The sequence below is a fragment of the Pseudorasbora parva genome, chromosome 22 (genome assembly GCF_024679245.1).
Source record: "Pseudorasbora parva isolate DD20220531a chromosome 22, ASM2467924v1, whole genome shotgun sequence".
Classification (NCBI taxonomy): Eukaryota; Metazoa; Chordata; class Actinopteri; order Cypriniformes; family Gobionidae; genus Pseudorasbora; species Pseudorasbora parva.
This window is the reverse complement of record NC_090193.1, coordinates 19483900-19505816: the sequence shown is the minus strand read 5'-3', so window position 1 is coordinate 19505816 and position 21917 is coordinate 19483900. Positions and strand designations below refer to the sequence as shown.

At 37.4% G+C, this 21917-nt stretch overlaps 1 protein-coding gene across 2 annotated transcripts in view; it reads right to left on the bottom strand.

The window, feature by feature from the left end:
• si:ch211-51h4.2 (uncharacterized) overlaps positions 1-21917 on the bottom strand; it is a 145286-nt gene that overhangs the window by 7305 nt on the left and 116064 nt on the right. The gene's annotated exons all lie outside the window — the stretch shown is intronic.

Sequence of the window (21917 nt, the reverse complement as noted above, 5' to 3'; positions counted from 1 at the left end):
GAATGAAGCAAAGTTTTGTTTGTTGAAGCCGTTATACCACCAGGTCACCACTAGATGACGCCATTTGTCTTTTTGAGCAGAAAATCGAGTTTAAGGCATTGAGCATATAGCAGTTCATCTGCACCATTAGGTCTGTGTGTTCAAAAGAAAACTGAAAGAATAATAAGACGATAAAACCCTTTACACACAACTAAAATAATCAGAAATCAAAAACGCAATGTGATCCACAATACCACAAAAGCCACCAAGCCAAGGCGAGTCATATATCTGATCAAGAGCAAACCTATTGACATTTAAAAAACCCCGTCTTCTTCTCACCTTTCCAGAAGAATCAGTTCAGAGGATATGCTTGAGGTCACATTTACTGTAGAGGTGAGGTTTTAAAGGTCATCACTGCCTTAAACAGATCATTATGCCATATTTTCGAGCTAACAGAACAAAAAAAAACTGTTTTTAGCCAGATCTTTGTGCTCAAAAGGGCTTTGAGCTTGAAGGCAAAGGCACTGCACATTGAAAAACACAACTAGGGGAAAACATTTTGATTCGAAAAGTCCTTTTTCGCCCATCAATAAAACAGGATTTAACTCACACGGCTGTGTGTGGGCTAGGAAATTTGGGTCTTTCCAAGTATAGTCTTTCTGTCTTCTGTTCTCATTCGTGTGCGAGTGCCCTGATCTCTTTGTGGTTGGCGGTTCTGAGTCATATCTGACATTTCAATCTTTCAGCCCGTCTCTGGAATCTCAAGCCCCGCACACAATCCCTGGGCTCTTTTCATGTGCTTCTCTCCATCGCCTCTCCATGCAAAGAAATATTTTGGTATTTCTGCTCTGATATGCCAAATCTGGTTCTTCTGGCTCACATTACTTTGATGAATCTTTATAATGAAATTGACTAAGACAGATTTGTCAGTAGAAGGGTTGAGCAATAAAACAAAAAAAGTTGCAGCTTCATAATTTTCATACTTTTATTTCATATATATATATTATTATATATATATTTTATGTTCCTATTTTATGTTATTTTTATGTTCCTGAGGCAACGTCTTTACACTATTATCCGAAAATTTAGTCTAAACCCCTACCCACAACTTAAACCCTAAAAATGATATGTGAATAACATTGATGTATAGAGCAAGTCTATAAATTTAGATGCACTCTAGCGCCAGCAAATATAATTTGCAGCCATTGTAGTCTAGCAACTCTCCGTTGGCTTGCGAGCTTGCAAGCCGAAACTATAGTCGGCCAATGGCGTATAGAGTCAGTGGGCAGACTTAAAATAATGACGACAGAGTTGCGACGGTTCCACGTGCTGCTATAAAATAAAGAAGCTGGCGAACGGCGGCGTTTTGATTCGGCTTTGGCCGCAACTCTGGAAGACTTGGAGTAAAGCTTTTCTTTGAGAAAAAGAAAGAATGGCACTGAAGTCTTCATAAGAAACGTGTAGTTTTGCCAACCGGAGTCTGGTTGGTTGTAGCTCTATCCTATTGTGTGGAAAGGGAATTTAAGGGTGTTTTCACACTTGGTCCTTTTCAGGAGTCCATATGTGAACACTAATGATCTCAGACCCCTTTACAGCGAACCGAGCCGAGACCATCGCGGGAGCTGGACTGGGTACGGTTCGATCTCATCTTATGGTACGGTTCGCTAAAAACACGCTGTCTGACTACAAACCGCTCTGGGCTTACTTTCTGTTCGTAAATTCCAATGTAGTTTGGTCATCAGATACCTCCGCAAAAATCCGCTGTTCACTGCGGCTGATTCTTCTGACAAATCTTGACAAATTATTCGTTCACAACATACACTTGTGTATTGCAATTTCAACCACTTCCGAACTGAGACGTGGCTGCGCGTCTTTGCCAGTTTAAAATGGTGTTACGAGCACACACACGTGTGCATGCACAGAAGCAGCTGTCACAGCATGTGAAATACACTGAATCTTTAGCGTCTTATTGCATTTATTTTAGAGTGTCAAAAACACACAAGTTTCACATAAACAGGTGGTTTTGTCTTAAGTGACTGTAAACATCTGCATTATTAGCCTAATAAAATAATCAGTGGAGTAATACAGTGAAGAATATGCAGTTTTATTTTTTCATGTAAATACTCCATTTCTTACTTGAACGCTGCTTTTAGGCATATCTATACTTTAGCTGGAAAATTTAAAGCAGTTTATTTAATTTGCATCTTTCTTTAATAATTTTATTGTATTGTTTATTTTTTGTATGCTGATGTTATCATTGCCTTCTGCAATGAACATGAATCAAGGAAAACAATTCAAAATAAATGTTAGATTGTAAAGGTGGAGGTGTGAGATAGCTAGTGCAAGAATATGTAAGAATATGTATATATATATATATATATATATATATATATATATATATATATATATATATATATATATATATATATATAAAGATAAACTACTTAATACAACAACATTTGTAATGTTTTAAAGTAATAATAATCTTTACAAAATAATATCTTGGTTACTAAGGAACAAATAATGTAAGTGAATGGGATCAAATGTTGAATGCCAGAGGTTGGACAACTGGACTAGATCAAAAAAGCAGCTGTCTGAACACATTCCTACTAAAGTGGACCAAAAAGGATCTGAGTCCTCCTTCAGGTACAGGGACAGTGTGAACGTAAAGAGAACTGGGTCCTTTTTCACTTGGTTCACTTTTTGGTCCACTTAAAGGAGTCTGAGTTTGGTTCTTTTAAAGAGGACCCAAGTGTGAAAACACCCTAAAAGACACCCTTTTATCCCGCCCCACAGATTGAGCCCTGCCAGTGGTGTGTTCCCAGACCCAACATCTTGATGTGGGTCTGACTTGTCAGGCTAGTAAACAGCATAAACCTGGTTGTAAGCCTAAACTTGACAACAAAAATGTAGATTGGTTGATTAGAATGTTGTTACATTTTGTACTTGGTGAAATCAGATTACAACATATAGGTCAACATTTTTTTTTGCTTTGAAATCATCTTTGATATCAACTCTCAACAAATTTAAAGTACTGAATCATCTCTTAAGTATAATCTCCACGTCATCCCAGGTCAGAATATGTATATTCATACATCTGCCCTATGAAAAGAGATGCCAATGGCCATGTCTGTTCCTTTAGAAGAGCTCTGCTGCCCTGGGTCAACTGCTCTGGAAAAGTTGAGGAGCTGGTCAGCCTAAAAAAAAAAAAAGAAAAGAGCAAATGGAGTGGTATAGTGAGCCAAAAGTCCGCAGAGAGGAGACTCAACGCCTCACTGCCCCTAAATTAGATCACAAATTCTCGCTCATGGCACAGTCTCACCACTGGCCCCTCAGGCAAAAGACTGCACATTATTGTTTAATACTTTGCCTCTGTTCTGCTGCCACCGAATACTCTCACACACAGGGATTAAAGCACATTCACATCTGAATTAAAGGGACATACACTATTCAAGGCGGCGGGGGGGGGGGGGGGGGGGGGGGGTCTATCACTGCGTCTAGTGATAAATATATCACTCTGCGTCTAATTTACATTACTACACAACTATACAGATCACAAGTTTGGGGTCAATAAGATTCGTTTAAAATAAATTAATACTTTTATATTTATTCAATTGATCAAAACTAACATTTATATCGTTATCAGTGGTGTAAAGTAACAAATTACAAATACTCTCCTTACTGTAATTAAGTAGTTTTTCTCAGGAATTGTACTTTTTTAAGTAGTTTAAAAACAGTGTACTTTCACTTGAGTACATTTTAAGTGCTGTATCAGTACTTTTACTGCGCTATTTTACCTAAACCCGCGGTCGCTAAATTATGTTTATTTATTTTTCTTGTCAACATGATTGGCTAAGATGAATAATCAGTCCTGTGTCTCCATGCGTCACGCACGTATGCCTTCAAATCAACCATAGAGACCAGCCTAGAGTGAGAGGCATACGCTTTATGAAAGGGAGTTGTTGCTACTACTGTATGATGACTGAAAGGTGAAATTGCCTGATACATTTACAAAGAATTTACCGCAGAATATTACATGTTCTAACACACACTCAAATGGTCCGTATTCTGTTAGCGCTGCACAAGCCCGCGGTGCCATCTGCTGGAAACACTTCATTTAGTTTGATTGTCTGCAAAGCATTAACCGATCGGCACTGTTAGATTTTTGTCCCTTACATCGATTTCGTTTAACATGTAAACCTGCTTTCTGTCAGCTTATTGAAGTATATATTTTATTGTAATGTGTTCTCACATGGCGATTTAAAATTGTAGTCCATGTAGTTAGCAAATAACTTTAATAATAAAACATCAGATTTATATTTAAATCAAGTTTATTTTCAATTGCAAGAAAAATAATCAGTGGAGAAAACTGTGAGTTACTCGATTCAGATTTCTTAAGTGTATTCTTTTTACAGAGAAAACATCCACTGAAATTAATGCAGTACAATGAATGCATCTTGAAAATAAATAGCTATGCTCTTTTTTTAACATAAAATCGTTAATGTACAATGCTTTGCAACCTTTTTTAATTAACCGCAAGAAAACCTCTACAGAATGGTTGTCATAAATGTTACCAGATTATTGGTTGCTTTCTCAAATATTACATGGCTGTATTTTTAGTGCCAGCAGTCAAAAATAAAAATAAATACCGGTAGTCAAAGAAATATTGAAATACTGTTGGTGATTTCATGTTTTTTGGTTCTTACTGAGAATCATCCATAAAAGAGTCAGCTACATTTAAAATGTTTATTTTCCACCATTATAAGGTGGAATAACATTTATAGCATAACACTCACTACTCTTGAGTAATTTTAAAAGGGCTACGATTTACTTAGGACAGGTACTTTTACTCTACTAGAACTACATTTTTTGATAAGTAACAGTACTTCTACTTGAGTAGGCTTTTTCAGTACTCTTTTCACCACTGATCGTTATACCAATATTTCTATTTCAAATCAATGCTGTTCTTTTGAACATTCTATTAATCAAAGAATCCTGAAAAAAAGTATTATGCAGCACAACTGTAAGAAATGTTTCTTGAGCACCAAATCATTATATTACAATAATCTCAGAAGGATCGTGCGACACTGAAGACTGGAGTAATGATGACAAAAATTCAGCTTTGCAATCATTGGATTAATACATATTTTAAAACATATTCAAAAAGATAACTGTTGTTTTAAATTGTAATTTAAAATAACTTAAAATATTCATCAAATGAATGCAGCTTTGATGAGCATAAGAGCCTTTGTTAAAGGGTACACAACACGGACAGTTTCAGCCAATCTCATGTTAGTCTTGAGTACCTATAGGGTAGTATTTTATTCTTCATATCCCCAGAGTCTTTAATTTTATCATATTTGAAAATTGTAAATGCGCTTGCACAATACAATCATGGTATTATCCCTCCCTGGATATTTTTCAATTCATTATACGTTTGTGTTGTTTACATTATGCACACACACGCCGATTGGCAACAAAACAAACATTTCATGCAGTTTCACTCACCGCCTGCGGATTCGACTCATGAACGGGAACTCCGTTGCTGCTCCGGAAAACCAAATTGCATCTACTATTTCCTTAACACCGAGATATTTGGGAACCAAAAACCTTCTTTAGTGACACTGCTAAAAACGAAATGACAGCACTGCCGACGGCTTCTTTAACCGAACAAAGTTCATGGGGCCATACTCAGAAAAAAAAAAAAACGTATGTAAAAAAAAAAAATTGGTGCAAAAATACTCCCGTCATACGTCCAACTCGTTATTTTAAATGTTGGCCATATTTAGCACAAGAATCCAACAGTGAAGTCAGAATGCAATGAAAAATGAACCCCAAACTTTTGAAAAGCAGTGTATATGCATATCATAATGCATATACACTGAGTAAATCAATGAATTTTCCTTTTTAGACAAACTATTTACTTGTGATATCTAAACAGAAAACGTGGCTGCTGTTATCAGCTTTGATTTAGACAAACATCTGGTAATGGAACCAATGATGGATGATCTGAAAATGTGCTAAAAATAAGCTAAAGTAAAACATGATCTACATAAAAAAAATTGAGACACGCGATTTGGGTACTTCTCTAGTTTAGGGTTAAAGGTATATAACATCACTGCATCATAGATTTGGGATGTTTCCATGCAAATTAGGATTCTAAAGTTTCTCCATTCTGCCCTTAGGAGGAGAGACTTTATTTATATCCTCGATGCGGTGCATATGAAATTGTCAGCTTGATACACTCTGTCTCAGGCAACCCATGAAAAGTGGTTGGCTACGTATAAATAGAAACAAGCAGATACGCTACAAGACCGCTGCCACTGTGCTCCTCAGAGCATGATCATAACTTTTCTGAAATTCTCTGTAAACTTTGCTGAAGTTTACAAACCACAGACCTCTTTCGTCGTGATTAAACTGTCAGGCTTCACAGAACACAGTTCAAGCTGTATGTATACTGTATGTATTTCATATATTTTTCATTTCGGTGTCCTTAAATATCCTCATGCCTGGAGCTCACATCCTCCATTAAACATGCTACTATAAACCTTTGAAATAAACTTGCCAATTCCCCCAAACTAGCTAATGCGCCAAGCAGTTTATAGATGGTTTTAAAGAAATAGTTCACCCACATAATTATGTACTCACCCTCACGCAAAGCCACAAAAAGCTTCCCTATAAAAAGGTCCCTATAAAATCATCATAAAAGTGGTCTATATGTGTCATATATTTAAAGTCTTTGAAAGTCATAATCATACTGAATGTGCGAACAACAGACTTGTGTGTTATTCATGAGTTAGTTATCCTCGAGAACTGAATAAGTCTGATTAATGAATAAAACAATCAATCATTCTTTGCAAACTGGATCAATTGACTCAAAAGTACAATTCATTTACAAATCCGATGTTGCTACTCTCAGGACCATACATGAACAAGCAGATTTATGAAAGGGCGAATGTCAATATTTTCAATGTAAATTTCTATTAAATTGTCTATTCATCAAACAAAACTACTGAAAAGTTTCAGAGGACTGTAAATATAGCCTATTATTACTGTGCTTTTCCGTTTTTGTGAAGCTTGAATGCTTAGAGGGGGTTCACCCAAATATTTAAATAATCACATGATTTACTCACCCTCAAGGCCTCCTAGGTATGTATGACATTCTCCTTTCAGATGAACACCACCAGAGATATACAATTGCTCTTCCAAGCTTTATAATTCCAAAAAAGTGCATCCGTCTATCCATCTATTATAAAAGTACCCTATACGACTTCTTAATAAAGGCCTTTGAGTGGAAAAAAGTGATGGGTTTAAAAAAGAAAAGAAAAATATCCATATTTAAAACTAAAATAACTGGTTTTCGGCCTTACACAAATCGACTTGCGCCAAAAGAGTAACCCCTGACATGATGTAGGGGTATCGTAAGCTTTGACGGCACTTGTGGTAAAAACAAATTGGGCCGGGCAACAAACTCAAGCTCCTCTTCGCTTAAATCTAAATCCTCCGACATTTCTCTTTTAAAATTGCTCTACCCTCTTCGCTTCCATGTTCATCTTTCGCCATAAATCGATGCATACGCCATCTGTCAGAAGCTAGTTACATACGTTTATGAAGTTTAAATATGGATATTTTTCTTATACAAACGCATTGCTTCAGAAGGCCTTTATTGTCCTCCTGGTGCCAAACAGAATACTTTAATGATGGATGGATGGGTTGGTTATTTATGGGCTTCAAAATCTCAAACTCCATTTACTGCCATTATAAAGCTTGGAAGAGCCAGGACATTTTTAATATAAATCTGATTGTATTCGTCACATACACACAGGATGGCTTGAGGGTGAGTAAATTATGGGGATATTTTCATTTTTGGGTGAACTATACCTTTAAGTTCCCTTTCATTTAAAATGCATTAAAAAAGACTAGTAAAATAGTAATGCATTCTCCTGTTTTGCTCCATGAAAGAAAGTATGTCAAAAGGGTTTGGAACAACATAAGTAAATAATGACCTTTTGCATAGCATGACCTTTTTACGAATGCAAGGAGCATTTCTTATTTAGGGCTCTGTTAAATTTCAAGCGTCTCATAGGATTGCAGAAGAACACAGGAAAAAGCTCTGTGACTAATGTACATAACAGTGAAGATAACGTTTAAAAAGTATCACAGCAACAGCACAACACATTTTCACTGTTCCAGCACAAATTTCAGGATTACAGAGAACTGTAGCGTTTCTGATCTCACCATGATGCAAAAAAAAATGCCAACCTTTTGGGCTGCGGTGGAAAAAATGTCACAAGTAGCTGCAGAAATCAACACAGTTTCCTTAACAAGCATGAGATGACCTTTAGATTAAAAGAAGCATGTTCTTTTGACAAAAACCTTAATCAATCACTCTGTTTGAAATTTCCAATAAAGTCATAATCTATATGCCATCCATTCTTATCGTTTCTGTTTAAACACATTCAAATAACATCTTAAAGGTTCTAGTTCAGAGCCAAACTCAAGGTCACCTCCAAGCTTTGAACAGATAGAAGAGTTGTGATTGATAGCAGTTGTGAGGTCAGAGCCAGCTCATCATTATGCTAATCATCTCTAAGACAAAAGATCCTTAGCATTGATCCTCTGTTCAAACATAGTGGACACAGATTGAACAAATTTACACTGTAGATGTGAACGTTCAGCTGAGTGATGAGCGATAGAATGATAGATAGAACAATAAAGCGTGCGTTTCATCGCAAACCTGACAATGAATAATCATCTACAATATGGTTTATTAAAAATTACATTGCGTAAAAAAGAGTTAGGCTAATGTATGCTTCTGTCGATAGGTATGCATTCTAGTTCCCCTAAACTGTTCGATGTGAGTGCCGTACACTCTAATATGGCTAATAGTCATTTACGGTGTCACCACTCAGATGATAATAACGTGCAAGTGCAGGTAAGACTTGAACTGCACATATTGCCATATGTGTTTAAACTAAACTCATTTAAGTATTGCCAACTTAAGGTATGTTCACACCGAACATGAAAAGAGCATCTGGAGCGAATGATTTCCATGGTAAGTCAATGGAAAATGACGCCAGTCTGGAGGTCCTGTGGTGCGATTCCGCCTCATTTGCACGTCCAGTTTGCACGAATAACACGAATTTGAAGTGAATTGAGTTTCTTGAGCGAGTGGTGCTTTTTGTGCATTCACGCATTTGAAGCGAATTCGCGTCTGAAACCGAATTGAAAATTTTAAACTTTGGCGTCAATTCACGCCACGTTAACCAATGAGGAGCCTGCTTGCTGCTGTCACGTGGTAAAGTGACGTGATGAGAAACCCTGCATATAATTAAATATACTATTATTTTGTCACTAAATGTAGTTTTAATGCTTTCCAGTTGATAATGTAGTTGTTTAAAGCTAAAATATGTGGTTTATTTATAAAGACAGTGCATATTTAAAAAGAATACTCGTTTTTGGAGTTGTGAGATCCAGGCGATCTCCTGGCACTCAGCGCTTGTTAATCCCGGCAAGAGCAGCCTTTCCTCGGCCAGTCCTACTGGCGTTTGCCCGATGGCTTTGGCTGAACCACATGTTTGGCTGTTAATGCTGTTAATGTATATTTTTTTGAAAATGAAAAGAGTGGTGTTTTAGGACATATTTCACCTGGATCGCCTTTAACGCGCGTCTATTTCGCTTCAAATGCTCAATTTCTACGCGTGTCCAATTCGCTGCTGACGTGCGAATGGATTCAAAATGTTCACGCGTCAAACTAGACGCAGTAGACGTGATTTTGACGCTCAATTCGCATTTGGTGTGAACGCAGCATTAAACATTCAAGCACAAGACGACGCTAAAGAGAACTTGTGCAGACTGTAAAAAGATTTGAGCTTGAGCCCCTGTCCCTTTAATCGTGAAAGTGCCCTTAATATCGATTGCACCACAGTGCCCATGTGAATGTGATTTCTAATTTCTACCGAAGGTGATATTTAACCAACACCCCTGGAATCCCTGGATTTAACCAAGACATATAACCTCCCACACACACACCCCTACCTGTTTCTCTATTGTATTTATTTTTGCTGTTGCTTGTAGTCTGCTTATTTGTTCTTATTTTCTTTAGTGCTAAAACCATGATAAAATTTGAACCGGAGGTCATTTGGACAGTTACACCCCAGATATAGATCACAAGATAGATAGATGGAAGGATGGATGGACTAAATATGGGACGCAAATACAGTAAGTAGCCCTCAGTGGACAAGCACGCCTGTAAGAACCTCTCCAGCAGGCACAGATGAACAACGGAGCATGTGTCCCGGCAGAGAACCTGGTAGAGCAGAGTTACAGCATAATGCTAAACAGCCCTGCGTGTCCCAAACGCCTGCAGCAGAGCCTGAATAATTGATGAAGTGCTGGGAATGTCAAGACCCAGCGAAATCTCTGTACTTGTTCCGTGATCTATGGGAGAGCCCATATTTCTTGACACCCAACTTATCATGTTTACATTAAGAGTCTCAACTACAGCTAATGCTGTTTGATGTTGCTCAGCAAAATCATCTGCTTCAATGGTTGCCTCTGAATTAAGGAGTTCCAGTTCCAGGCTGGGAATGCAAAGTGGTCGCAGCAAAACTTTTAAAATGCATATTCCCTCCTGAAATGTTTGCCGCGGGACCCCGTCGCGGGGTGTATTATCTTTCAACGCAAGCAAAAAAAAAAGCAGGATTATACAGAATTGGTGGCATAGGCTAGGTGATACACCCCTGGGATTTATTAGACCATTTCATTTTATTAGATGTAGCTGGATAAGCCAGCTAATCAATTCAGAAACAATGATGCAGCACTGTAAAATATATAACCAATGTTCCCTCTAAAGCAGTACATACCCATGCACTTCTGAATGGGCCCAATGCAGGTGTCAATCTTTTATTTAATTTTGTATTATTAATTATACAACTGAGGCATCATTGAACACTATAGAGATTTCAGTAACATAAATAACACAAACAGAAACCCACAGAGGACATGCATTATTATTGTCTCCTTTACTGTGTAATCTCAACAAATGTAACCAACAAATATTATCATGACTATTACCTATCCAATAGTATTCATTGTAATATTTATATAACTTGCGCACAATTTTTTTCCTGTGTTAGCCGTGTTAGACTATTCGTGTGGATTAGCTTTACCGTCTCTTTTGCATCTTTTCGAAGTCTCAAAGTGTCAGTTGCGTAGCTATCAATGGAGGGACAAAGCTCACCGAACACTGATTTCGTCAAAAAGATTTTCATTTGTGTTCTGAAGACGAAAAAAATGTTTGGAAATAGGTGAGTAAATAATGCCAATTTTCATTTTGGGTAAACTATCCCTTTAAGGGCGATGCACATGTAGCACATTTAATTGTATTACATACTGGAAGATTTATCTTGTAAGTATAAGAAACCTCTCTTTGTGTATTTGCAGAATATGTTACAAGATATTCCAGAGGGAAATTCATTCTTGTCAGCTTTTACTGACCAGCTCTGACAACTTTCTTTTATGTACATGGTTGCCCTGTCAGCTGTTTTCTGAAGAATGAAAAATGTGTTACAGCTCCCACTCCTTCCTAATGCCATCATGTTTTGTTTTCTGTCAGTTTCTTCTCCACCTGTCTTGCCGTACCCGTGCTGCCATCATTTTCCCTTCCAATGCTTTCAGCTCTAGGGATTCATTGGCTCATCTGCATAATCCTTGCCCATACTGTGTAGCTCAAAAAGACAAGCTCCCCAAAATTACATCAATCTCAAAGCTGGCCGGCAGTGACTCAAGCACATTACCTGTTATTAGCCTATGAGAGCCTGTCTGTTAACCAGCATGCAAATGAGCACATCAAAGTTTGTCCAACACGTCCGGTCCACAAGACCCTGGTTACATGGCAATTGACCTGTTGTCTCATTCGTGCAGTTCCTCGTAACATCCCATGAGAAGGATCTAATATATTCCTTAAGATGAAGGCTGCTGAAATAAATAGTGCTGAGTCACCACCTGCTTCAAAAGGCCGGTGCTCTGCAGATTCGTATTTGAATAAGGAACAAAAGTTCACTTTCGGTAAAGTACTTCAAAAGTTGTCTTTTCAGTTTCCTTATGGTTGAAGATGTTAACATATTTGTAAGTTTGAAGAAGTGATGCCCTCATTTACTCCCGATAAAGTCAAGAATATAAAGATGGATGAAGCTTGTTATAGCAAAAATTCTGATGTTTATCATTATGCTATGAAGACTACTAAAAATGGTGCAAATATCCTCATAATCTTCACAAAGCAGAAAATATTGACTGCACCGTCAATCAAACGCAGTGTCCAAGTGTTTTACAGAAGTCTCTAGAGTGGACCTGCACTGTAATCATTTTTATAACCCAAACCAATAGAAAACATCATAAATAATAGAAAGATAATTGTGAAAATAGATTTTCCTAGTCTACCTCTCCTTTATTCCCTATTGCAATGAGAGGAGCCTCATCTTCTGTCTCAACCGTAATATGATTTATTTTCTTCCAATACTGTTGGATTGTCAATTTTTTTCTTGAAAGAAACTTTTTTTCTTCTCTGATCGATATCACCATCGATTCATTCTTCCTCTTATAATGAACATCCTCTCAAAATGTTCCCCTTTTCTTTGCGCATACTGTATGGCAGCACCTGAGCTTTTTATCCAACACTGAATCTGTCTCGAGTGCAAAGGTGTCGCCGTATCGATATCTGGCCCCTCACACATTTTTCATCTCTACCAATGTCTATTCATATTTCCTCTCCCAGTCACCTTAAACCCAATAATAAAGCAGGCAGGTCAGGTTTCGCACATCCATCCATTTCAACTGACATCTCGTCTTCCCATGGACTCTGGCATTCAACGTTACCGCTGAATAATAAATGGATCTCGGCTGTTTTAAGCAGTGCTCAAATGGTTCTGACAAATATTGACCCAGAGTAATACAGAGAGAATTCCTAATACATTCTGATTGGCAGACTCATGCCTTCCATCAGAGTCAAGTCTCCAACGGCTGAACTATTCCATCAGACAGAACGCTTGAGGTGGAAAATATAACGAATGTCCGCCTATATTTAGTATCTTGACCTGAGAAATATGCACTGGAAACATGAGATCAATGTTTTACACTAATATCATCCTTATAATATGTAATGAATGTTACCTAATCTCTTTGAACAGCGCATGAATGCTCTCTGACTGGAGGTACACTATATTGCCAAAAGTTTTCGGACACCCCTCTAAATAATTTAGTTCAAGTGTGTCAATCGCATCCATGGCCATCTAGCAAATTTAAAGCATCTAGGCATACAGACTAGCCTGGCTCTGCTCTCCTCCGTACTTCCGCTCAATTTTCATTTTCCTTCAGTAATCTATCTGGCACCGCGGCATATTCTCTGGTTTACTCCGAACAAATTTTAATCGGTCCAATGAGCGAACAGAGGGAGTGGCTGAGGACGATGACGATGTTGTGTGCTAGTTTGAGTTGTAATGGCGGCAGAGAAAGATGCGACCGAAGCTATCTGGTCTAAGGCTGTGCAATATATCGAAATCATCGAAATATCACAAATGTACATACCGCAATGGCACACAATATCTAAATGATTTAATTGGCTACTTCAACCTTGTGGAAAGTGTATGTTTTAGGTCAGCATATAGCAGAGAATAGACTGGGCACATGACTGTTACTTATGTGACTAAGCTTGATGTTAAAAAGAGTTATTAAAACAACTCCTTGCAGGCTTGTGCTGTCTGACACACACACTGAAACGTGTGCACAAACCCCTCTGAGATCCCCTGAGATCCCCTCAGTTTTGGTCCGTTTCTTGTTACACACTCAAAACTGTCAACACACACAATTATGTCAAAATGGCTGTCTTGATGAGTATTCATGTAAACCCAGTCAGTTATTCTTTAAGTGAACGATATCAGTCGGGGAAAGAAACCAAATGCGTGTCAATAGGATCCGTGCATTAGGTCTTAAAGTGACAGCCTGATAATACAGTAAACCTGCCACTGTCTGTCAAACAACAGAAGAACAAGAGAAAATCTCTCAGTGCTCTTGGCTGAATAACCTTTGTAGCTTTATCATGTATCTATGTATATTTAAGTAATGTGAAGACTACTGTTTTTAATTCTTATTTTTAATAACAAAAATAAATTCAAATAACAAAAATAATAATTTACCCTTAGTTCAAGTGTCTTTGTTTACCTGGATGTTCTTGATGTTCAGGTTTAGGTTGCTATAACTATATATTACCAAGTGAAGCAAAGCGTTTTTGGTATTTCAATAATTTAAATAAAACACTGCTGGTCACTTTTAGAAGTTGTAGTGATGATTTCTTGTCCCAGAAAGAATGTGAAAAATATGTTTTTTAAATATTTTTTAAAAATATATTTTAAATAAATTTTACTTACTAATAGCAATATCGTATTGCATATCGAATATCGCATTATTTAACAAGATATCGCATATCATTTTTCTTTAATATCGCACAGCCCTAATTCGGTCCACTGTGACAACGCTGCCGAAACAGCAGTTTCCGCGATCGCTTCTGCACAGTCTATTTTTTGCTTTGCAGAACGCACTGAATTAAAGTTTCAACACATTGTTTGCTTAAATAAACGTGTATTGACTCAAAAAGTCTAGTAATTTCAAAACACATGCATATATTGTAGTCTACTGTTTCAAAGCCTACTCATGGCTTTTTTCCTCAGATAAAGCCAGGAAAACAATATATTTAGGTAAATAAGGAGACATACTGGATAGCACTCACCCTTTCTTGGAGGTGAAGAAACACATTTCTTTATGACCTAAAAGTTGGCTGTTTTTGTCCTATTGTAAGGTTTCATTTAAAATGTTTGTGATTTTAGGCTATAATCTATGTTTAAACATTTTTGCACTAGCGTGAACAGTTTAATATAGGCCTAAATCTAAATTACTAGACTATATAAATATAAAGTAATCAATTGAATAAAACATTGTTTAAATGTAGTGTGTTTAAAGGGGGGGTGAAACACTCAGTTTCAGTCAATCTCATGTCAATCTTGAGTACCTATAGAGTAGTATTGCATCCTTCATATCTCCGAAAAGTCTTTAGTTTTATCATATTTATAAAAGAAATATGGGCTGTACCGAGTCTTTCCGGAAAAAACCGAGCGCCTGGAGGCGTATCGTGTGGGCGGAGCTAAAGAATGACGAGCGCAAAGCGGTGACGTCCTCAAGCGTGGAGAAACCCATCTATCTCAGCTAATACAGATAATGATCCACAATCAAATCTGAGGCTGAAATAAATTGAACAGGAGAAACGGCAACAGCAGGATGTCCGTCTCTGTGGTATGTAAGTTACTGTATTTAATGGCCTCTCCACATTTCTGTGTGTTTACTCGCAGAGTATAAGGACATGATTCGCTTTATGGACTATTGTATGCGACTAGACCTTAGAAGTAGCAAGCAAAACGGTTTTGCACGTCAGAATACTGTAACGTTATACAGAGAACAGCAATGGAGTAACCGTTAGCGCATTTGAATGACGAAGCACGCGATCGTGTCCTTTACTGATGTTTACTCATGCGACGGTAGCCAATAGCAGAGACATTTGAAGCAGTTTAAGTTAACTCACCGTCGAAGCTTTATCGCTGGAACCGCTCCGTCAGAAACACACTTCTTTGGTATGATTTGGTAAAGTCCTGTGACAGCAGTGGCGTGTAAATCCATTTTGAGACGCAACTGAAACGATGTTGTCAAGCTTCCCGTCATTTCTGCGTTCAAATCGGTTCAAATGCAGCGCTGCCTTCCCGGAATGCTGTGCTGAAGAGTTGAAGTCGCTCGACGTCACCCATAGGAATAAAGTGGAGCGCGGCGCCGTTCACGGACGACTGGATCTGCAGCTGAGAGACTGTTTACAGCGTGCTCTAGTCACGCGCGCGCGCACCCTACCGGGAGAAGAGCCCGTACGGCCCATACAAGGACCTTCCGCTCTTATTAACGTCAAATAGACCCATACTCGAAAAAAACTCGCCGAAACTTGTGAGAAACCGGAAGGAGTATTTTTGACACAGAAATACTCCATCAAACGTCCAACATTAGTTTTTGAAACTTTGTCTATGTTTAGGATGGGAATCCAAGTCTTTAACAGTGTAAAAAGCTCAGTATGCATGAAACAGCATTCCCCCCCTTTAAACGTGACATCTATAAAAGAGTGTTTACAAAGAGAATTGTAATGCTGACAAGTCATGTTCAGTAAACACATTTGGATTTAAAATAAAAATAATGCATAAATGCGGTGTTTGTGGTATACAACTGCGGATCAGTCGCACACTGCAATGCAGATTTTTTTGTGCTTTTTTTTGTGGAGAGACCCCTCTCATGAGTGTGAAACACTTTGCGTGTACATTAGTACATATGAAAGCGCTATATAAATGCCTCATTCATTCATTCATTCATTCATTCATTCATTCATTCATTCATTCATTCATTCATTCATTCATTCATTCATTCATTCATTCATTCACAACAGGCTAGTGGTGAAGGAGTTGGCTAAGGTGAATAGTGCATGATATACGTCACGACCAAAAGTTAGCGATTGGTTATGGCAGATCCTGAGTGGCTCTTGGCAGATCCAATAGTTTTTAACTTCAACAGAATACCACCTTCAAGGAAGTAAATGCTTGTCAATGGAGAGTGGCCAAACTCTCTGTACAAATGAAATGAGAGTCTGGTAGGACCAGGCTACATGCAGGCTGCTTCTACAAACATTTTTGAAAGAATGGGTCTCTCTCAGGAGCTGTGGTTAGGGTGGGGCGGTATGGATTTTTTCTTACCACAATTGAAAAGCTATGATCTAAACCATGTATTTCCATAATTTTCATACATTTTACGAAGTAAACATCCTTTTCATAAGTAGTATAGGCAGTTTGGCAGTAATTGAATTCAACCTTTAATAAATATAAAAAGAACATGTGAATTATAGCTCACTGCTGCAACACAAATGGCAAATCTACTTTTTCCCTTATATTTAAAATATTTTGCAGATTTTTTTTTATCTGAAAGTATTGACTGGATGTTATAGTTTGGACTATTGGCATGAAAACAAATTGGTTGTCTACCAATCTTTATTTATTTTTCTGTGTTCATCGCTATTTCAAAATAAAGGTCTGAACTGAATATAAAAATATGAAAACAACTAGAATTTATAAGCTACATCTTTGCACAAGGGGACTAGCTAACGCTACCACGAAGAGGACAGAAACTTAGTAAGTAGCAAAAAACATTTTTTATTTTTTATCATGACATGGGCAGCCTCTGAAATTTGATTACCCTTTGTATGTTTAGATCACGTCGCAGTGTGCCAGTGTAATGTACAAGAATAGCAACAGCGCACCTGCGGCATAGCTAAACTAACTCCTTTCAGTAACTTCACCATCCAATCATTCATCTCTGGATGTGAAATAATCCATTATATGATCGTTTAGGGCACTGTCATCACCAGGATTAAGCAGATTGAGGTGAACAAGATCATAAAAGCAATCAGTTACTCAGACTGTGTTGTTCTCTTGTGCTCCGAGTCCGCCATCTCACGATACGATAACATTAAATAAAAACTTTGCATGCCGTAGTTCACATAGGACTGGCGGGAAATGTTCATTGATACACCTTTATTCTACATGTAACAGGGGTTTTGATGGGTGAACTGTCTTTGTTTAGTTAAGAGAGTAAAAACTATGGCTTTTTTATGTCTTTTTAGCTTGCTGCTACAAATTGCTATTTTTCTGCATTGAAATAGTGAATTTTGCCAAGATATGTTTAGAAATGATAGACAAGATGTTATAGAATAATAGATCACATCACATATAACAAAGTGGAAGCAATTGAGAACAACAGCAATTCAGCCACGAAGTGTTAGGCCATGTAAAATCACAAAACAGCCACAGTGCACAGAGATCACCACATTTCTTCTGAGTCAATAGCTATAAACTTTGTGTGGCCTTCAGATTAGCTCAAGAACACTGTGTTGAGAGCTTCATGAAATGGGTTTCCATGGCCGAGCAGCTGCAACAAAGTCGTACATCACCAAGTGCAATGCAAAGCGTTAGATCCAGTGGTGTAAAGCACGCCGGCACTGGACTCTAGAGCAGTGGAGTCACATTCTCTGGAGTCATGAATCACGCTCCACTGTCTGGCAATCCGATGGATGAGTCTGGGTTTGGCGGTTGCCAAAAGAATGGTTTTTGCCTGACTGCATTGTGCAACATGTAAATTTTGGTGGAGGGGGTCTATGGTGTGGGGTTGTTTTTCAGGGGTTAGGCCCCTTAGATCCAGTGAAAGAAACTCAATGCTTCAGCATACCAAGACATTTTGGACAATTTCATGCTCCCAACTTTGTGGGAACAGTTTGGGGATGCCCCTTCCAGTTTCAACATGACTGTGCAATAGTGCACAAAGCTAGGTCCATTAAGACAAGGATGATCAAGTTTGGTGTGGAGGAACTTGGCTGGCCTGCACAGAGTCCTGACCTCAGAACACCTTTGGGATGAATTAGAGCGGAGACTATGAGCCAGGCCTTCTCATCAAACATCATCTGATCTCACAAATGTGCTTCTAAAAAAATTGTCAAAAATGTTCATAAACACACTCCTAAACCTTGTGGAAAGCCTTCCCAGAAGAGTTGAAGCTGTTACAGCTGCAAAGGGTGGACCAACTCCATATTAAACCCTACTGATTAAGAATCGGATGTCATTAAAGTTTATGTGCATGTAAAGGCAGGTGTCCCAAAAACTTAGGCAATATAGTGTATTTATATGTTTATCTACACTATAAGGCAGGGATGGGCTGTCCTGCAGAGTTTAGCTCAAACCCTAATTTAAAAAAACTCATCTGTCTGTAGCCTTAGTAAGAAGATATTGACTAGCTTGTTCAGAAGTGTTTGTTTTTAGGTTGGTGCTAAATTCTGCAGGACATCTCCAGGACAGACATTGCCCATCCTTGCTATGAGGCTTATTAGATTTACCATTGTTTTTTTTTTACCATTGCACATTTTGTTAGTCAGATTCAGGTCGCAATTAGAGCTTTAGATGAATAAACCACTTGCTTACTTCAGCACAACTTGAACATTCACTTGTTTTTGAATGTCTGTTTTTCAGAGTGAAAACTACCAAAGGAACTAGTAATTGTTATTGACTTCTGCAGGATCTTGGTGCAGGCAACCAAGCTCTCTTTAGACGATATATAATGAAGAGTTCAAGGGTTCTGGAAACTGCTGCATATTTGCAAAGGTAAAACAAGTTGATAAATCAGTTAGAGCTGTAATTGATTCAAAATTGTCCTAATAGATGTTCAATTGTGACACAGCACCATGTAAAAGAGAAAAAGGCTACAGTTGTATTCAATATTCTAACTCTACTCTCTATATAATGTTAAGTAAGAGCTGTTTTCTGAGTGAACAACTTCTCTACACGGTTTGCAGAATTATTAGGCAAGCTGATTTTCTGATCCATTTTTTCCCAGGCACATTTTAATTCTGTGCCTGGAAAAAAATGATTACATTTTTTTTCATTTAATTTTACATTTTAATTTATTTTTTGCCATTTTCAATTCCAAATCACACTTAACTCTTATTAATTTTGTTTTTAATCATTTCTATGTTATATAAAAGTTAATGGAGGCTGAAAATGAAAAACATTTTATATTTAGAAAAACGTTATATTCAGGTGTGCAGAATTATTAGGCATGTTTTCTTTTGCAGATTAAATAAAGCCAAACAATATTTTTTTACTCAAAACAAAAAAAAGTTAAAATTATTAAATGCGTATGAGAAGGATACAATACTAATGCAATATTAGACACTGCAGTTAAGGCTTGACTATTGTGTCATAAATACATGAAGACTTTTTTTTTTTTTTTTTTGGTTATAGGCTTTATAGACAGATAGGTTGAGATTGACTCTTGAAGGACCAGCATCACATCTTCTTGTACCACTTTTTGAAGAATTCTCTTTATTTAATAATAATAATAATAATAATAATAATAATAATAATAATAATAATAATAATAGAAAATACAAACTACTATTCAAACGTTTGTGGTAAGTTTTATTTAAATGTTTTATTCAGGAAGGGTGCATTAAATTGATTTAAATGTTCTATTCACCAAAGAATCCAGAAAAAAGCACAGTTTCCACAGAAATATTAACCAGCACAAATGTTTTCACTATGATTAATTAAAAGAAAAGTTTCTTCAACACCAAAACAGAATATTTTAAATGATTTCTAAAGGTGTACATTTCTAAAATATTAAAATTAGGACTGTCAACTGTTAAGAAAAAATATCTAATTAATTACATACTCTGTGATTAATTAATCTAAATCACATACATAATTTTTGCTGTGAAAGTATTTTAAATATTTAAATTCAAATGAATCAATGAATTATTAGCATTAGTGACATTAAAGTTCAAAAACTCTTATTATTTTTTTACTGTTCAAATACTGACCATAACAATCAACAATATGACCTAGAGTTTAGATTCTCTACCCGAGCCCGAGCCCGAACCTGACCCGAACCGACCCGAGGGCCGCGTCGGGCTGAGATTTCCCTGCACTATCCTCCTCGGGTCGGGTAGGGCCGGCCCGTGATCAAGCGTTTGTTTTTTTAATCATTAGCCTACTTTACTAGTCTAATTGGGTGGACAGAAAGCTATGCTATAATCAGAAATTATATGTATATTTAGCAAAGTAAGAACTAATACAACAACTAAGAAACAAATGTGTAGGCTACAAAGTTGCACAAATCAGGATTAGTGTAAAAATGCGTGTTAAACTCACAGCTGGAGCAGTGATGGAGCGCAGCATTATAAACAGAAACGCTCTGTGTCAAGAGCTGCTCGCGTGAACACTGCACTTTGCTTAATTAAATATCTTTGAATCGTTTCGTTTAAAAGTGGTCATTTCAAGCTTTCTATACGCATATTTGTCATGTCTGTGAGGCAAGTATAGCCTGCTGAGTTTCGGTTTATTTATGAGACACGCGCTCCAGTTCATGAGATGAAATGAAAGCGATCACTCCCACGACTTCACCTCGCGATTATAGTCTGCTATTTGCTTTTTATTTATTAAATCCAGGCAATTGGCCCAAGAAACCTTTTTTTTTAATTAAGATACAATTTAAACAAAACGAAATAAATGCTTTCTACAAAACAAAACTTAATATTAAACTAAATATAACCCCCAAAATCATTTCTGACCCACTCGCATCTTTTCACTCATCATAATCAGATGAAATGTAAAAATAATATTATAATATTTAAACATAAATATGAAGGAAAAAACACATTGTTTAATGGCTAGAGCAAAGTAAGCTACAGATAAATGTCTGAGCTGGATTTGAGCAAACATCAGTTTACCGGTGAGCGGATCATGAGCGCGCACCTGCGGATTATTGAGCGGAGTCAAGTCAACTCTATTTATAGCCTATAGCGCTTTTACAATGATGATTGTTTCAAAGCAGCTTCAAAGTGTTAAACATGAAAATATTGCAACAAAATGTTATTCGGCTGTACAGTCGCTGTGGAGAAAACTGAAAACGAAATGTAGTTTTATCATGAGCCTCACCAGTCCGCTTCGCTGCACTTTGCTCATTACTGGCTCGTTCTCGTCAAAATGCCCACGTATTGAACAATGGTCGGGTTTAAATCAGGCTCGGGCTCATAATTAAAGTTAAGGTGTCGGGCCGGGCCGGGCTCGGACACAACGTGCACGGGCTCGGGTAGGGTCGGGCTTGATTTTTTGAGCCCGATCTAACCTCTAATATGACCTAGTAAGCTGTGGAAATAATTTCAAAAGTCCTTCAGAAAGAAGATGTATGTAGGCTATGTTGCTACAGTTGTATGTATGTATGCATGTATGTAGAGGTTTTTTTCACAGAACATGCATACA